The 4,194-nt window shown below is 37.3% G+C and overlaps 1 long non-coding RNA gene across 1 annotated transcript; it reads right to left on the bottom strand.

Annotated features, from left to right (window-relative positions):
- Positions 1 to 274: 274 nt before the first annotated feature.
- LOC123023811 lies at positions 275 to 3,742 on the bottom strand. Its single transcript, XR_006414811.1, has 2 exons — positions 3,658 to 3,742; positions 275 to 508 (listed from the first exon to the last, which is right to left on the bottom strand). It is a non-coding gene; the product is annotated as an uncharacterized LOC123023811 (long non-coding RNA).
- Positions 3,743 to 4,194: the final 452 nt, after the last annotated feature.

Here is a 4,194-nt window from a genome sequence, read left to right as displayed (position 1 = left end):
CCTTAGAAATGGTACTGGCTGATGTGTCACAGTGACTGCACAATATATTGTCAAAATGCCGGATTGGTTAGCTTATAGAATTTGCATTAAAATGCAATTTCCTTCCTTCAAAATAATATTTAGTGTATAATGTCACTAAATAATGTTCTGTTTGGCAGAAATTATAAGTGGTTTCACACATACAGATATGTTTATGCACTTTTTCTTCTTTAAAGCAGCACTCATTGATCTTGAACATTTTGACACATATGTATTCATATCAAATGACTGTGAATAAGATTACTTTATCTTTATTTCTTATTTAAGCTTAACGGAAATTTTGCAAAGTTGAATTGAATTGTATTGCCTCACTTTTTGCTATCCTTCTAATACCAGCAGGAAGATTATTCCATATGGTGGGCTCCTCCATGGAGTAGGCTGGGTGTCTCCTGGTTGTTGCAGGACTGTAATTTGCAGGCTGAGGCATGCACAGTGAGGTCTCCTCCATGACCTTTATGATAACACTCGTCTGTAATGAGAAAGCCGAACTGCCAGTTAGCCTAGTTCCAAGCTGTTCAGGTTTTCATATGTCAACAGCAAGACCTGGCATTTGGCTCATTAGCAAACAAGTTGCTAGTGCAGTAGTTTCAACACCACCACTTAGCATCTTGGCTGCTACTTTCTTCACCAGCTACAGATTCTGGGCCAAGCATGAAGGTAGCCTTGAATAAGGCACCTTGCAGTGATATAAAAATGAAGTGGGTTCAATAGTTGGATTAATTTATAAATACTCCCAACTTTCTGTTCTAAAACATGATTTTCTTGGCAACCTGAAATCAACATAAAAACAAAAATCAATAAAACAGCATAAAGCATATGTATAAAAAGGTTAAACAGGTGTGTGTGCATGAAATTTTAGAGTTATGTAATGGTGCATTTCTGGGAAAAAATCTAAATAATGATGTTAGCTGATTTAGAAACATGTGAAGAGAAAAAGCCAGCTACACCTTCTGTACCAACCACAAAGTGGATTTCTGAGAAGATGGACTTCTCCACCAAGCTGAGCTTGCCCTTTGTTCCCACTAGCCAACTTTTTGATGGAACTGTTGCACACAGTAGGAGCTTTTCCAAAGAAAGAATTGAATGGACAGTTTCATAGGGATAAAGGAAGTTCTTCTAGGGATCGAGGTTCCAAGCTTTTTAAAGTTCACAGGCAACCCTTAAAAAGGGGCCAGAAGCTTCTTGAAAGTCAAGAGGCTAATACAGTTTTGTGTAAAATGATCAAAGATCTAACCTATTGCAAAATAAGCAGAAGCTAATTATGTTATCATAACAGAAAGAGAGAACAACAATTAAAAACAAAGGAAGTCACTGCAAGGTGTGTGAATCTGTTAGTTTGGATTTCTGTTAATTTAAGTCTGGAAAGATGGGAATTCAAGTTCATCCTGGACTTTGAATTTTTTTAAAAAAAATCTTAAATTAGATTTATTCTGAACATTGATTAAAAGGTTGACATGAAAATGTATTATAGGTTTGCCTACCATTTTCCTAATCCTTGTATCCTTGTATGCAATTTTGCTTAATATTCACATTTTAAAAGACATTTTCCTAATAAAATTAATTTTATCATTATATTTAGTACTTTATGGATATCTAGGCACACCTTTTCTGAATATACAAATTTTTGGAGAAATCTGTTGCAAAATTTGGAAAAGTGCAAAATTCAAAGATAACCAAGCTTTGGGTCTCAGATTGTTTTAAATGGGTGCAATTAAGTAAACATACATTAAAATGTGAACCAAACAATTCTGACTGCAAGAATATACAAGTTAGCAACAAGAACATAATCAATCAGACATATCAGCATAAAGTGAGCTGTATATGCCTTGAAATACAACAGAAAATAACATAGTATAGACTTTGCATTTCAAGCTTAAAAAACAATGTGGTATTTTTGGCCTTTTTAAGTAATCAGGGCATGTTGGACTGTCAATGAACAAAATAACTGCTACAGATCTAACCAGGTAATCTTGCTTCACCCATGAACTGGTCTATAACTAGGTTCATAAATGCTTGATCCAGTATGGATGCAATTCTATGCAAATCTGGGCATGAAAAAGGCCTGCAATTCCCAGCAGTAGGGCATACTAGGAGTTGTAGGCCCTTTTTCCTTCTAAATTTGCATAAGTAAGTTTACATTCCACCTTCCTTTGACTTCAAGGAAACTGAATGTCATTTCTTGTTCCTGTTTTTCATATAGCACACAAGATAAAACAATCACTAATTTGAAGAAGCACACAACAGTTTCATCTCCTGCCATTTATAATATTGCACTTTGAAACTGAGTTCAGTTTTAAAGTAACTGGAGGTGTAGGACAGAGCTTGAACAATGGCATCTTCTCCCAGGAGAGGAGGAAAGGATTTCATTTTCAATATAGACACTCATTTTTATGAGATGTACTCATCAATAGTCATCTAATTTCTTCTAGACTACTGATTAATCCTCCTAGAGATCAAAACGATTGGCAACTTGGAATAGTTTCTCTCCCAGTGGAACAGAAGAGCCTGATAAAGGCAGTGGGGGAAGAAAAGAGATGACTTAACTGTCCTGGGGGATCAGAATACTAAGATTAGAAAAGATACGTAGGAGGAATAGAAATTCACATATGCCTGTTCAAGAAGAAATGAATGACATTTTCACTGTACCTTATTTCAGCCATTTGGTCTTATAGTATAGCTCTGAAGAATATCTCTGTATAAATGCCTATAAATCTGTTATTTGCTTCATATGTGCACTTGAGACTTATTCGGGCATCCAAATCCCCCATGTTATTGGAATTACTTAAGGGGGAGCAGGGATAAGCACTCTGCCTACGTTCCCATCACTGCTAGCCTTATCACAGTCTATGAGTGGGAGGATATTCTGTCATGGAAATTCTCTTCTGAAGAAAGGTAGTGATAAACTACATAACTCACATAATGTTCTGTGACCATAATTAAATAAATAACTAATATACTGTATAGTTTGAATCTTAGGTAAGCCAGGAATTGTTAGACAACCCAGAAATCAGGACCAAGAGTCAGAAAACAGAAGCCTATATCAAGTCAGAACTGAAAGAGAAACCAGGATGCAAAATCAAGGAAGGTGAAATGTTGATACCAGCGTAAGCACAGACAGGAGAAACTCAGAATTTGTTTCTCAAGCAAAGTTTAACAGGAATTGGAAGTTCCTTTATACTGTTTCTTGTCCAGTGGCCAACCTGGCTGAGCAGAGATAGACAAGAGCTTGCAAGTATTTAAGTCAAAAGCTTCGGTGGCAGCTGTGGTCCAAGTGGGGACTTCAAGGGTTGCAACTCTTTACTTCTGTTTTCTTAACAGATACCCTTTTGTTGCTTGTCTCACACAGCCATACTTTTTTTGATGCTGCAGTCGTTTGACAATTTGTCTCAGTTCCCCACCTGGATGTTTCTTAATTACCCACTTCCCAAAATGATCTTGTAGCTTTACCTCTCCTGTTCTCTCCTCTATTCCAACCACCTTTAGTTTTAACATCACCACCTTCCTTTTCCCTCACAATTGTTACTTGTCCACATTCCCTTTCCCTATTTTATTTAGTTTATGCCACAGATCCACTTACAGTTCATTGTCTCACTATACATGGCAGCTAGTTGTTCTCACCTCTAAAAAGCTCCTTAGAGAATACAGGTTTCATTCCTGGGTCCATGGTGAATTCTGTTGCCGGAGGAGAAAGCAAGATTTGTTTCCCTGTAGCTAATGCATGAAAAGACCATCACTGAATTATAAGAACTCTTGCGCCACAATGCTAAACTCTTCATAGTACTACATCATTTTTACTTGGAGTGGGCAGAAATGATAAACTGAAGAAGCCATTACTGCATCCCATAAGCACATAAGAGCCATGCTGGGTCGAACCAAAGGTCCATCTAGTTAATAATTCATTCACACAGTGGCCAACCAGCTGCCTGCAGAAAAACCACAATAAATAGCCCTCTTCTGCTTCTTTTGCCCAGCAAGTGCAGAAGGAGCATATAGCCACCAGGATGAGTAACAACTGGAAGCTTGATCATCCATGGATTTTTACACGCCCTTTAAAGACATCCAAATTAATGGTCATTGCTGCAACTTGCAGTAGCAAATTTCATGATTTTAACTGTGCAAATTGTGAAAACGTCTTTCCTTCTCTCTACCCTCCAC

Source organism: Varanus komodoensis, unplaced genomic scaffold (assembly GCF_004798865.1).
Source record: "Varanus komodoensis strain SLA01 unplaced genomic scaffold, ASM479886v1 scaffold21, whole genome shotgun sequence".
In the NCBI taxonomy this organism is placed as follows: Eukaryota; Metazoa; Chordata; class Lepidosauria; order Squamata; family Varanidae; genus Varanus; species Varanus komodoensis.
The sequence above is the reverse complement of the archived record's forward strand: the minus strand, read 5'-3'. Positions and strand labels throughout refer to the sequence as shown.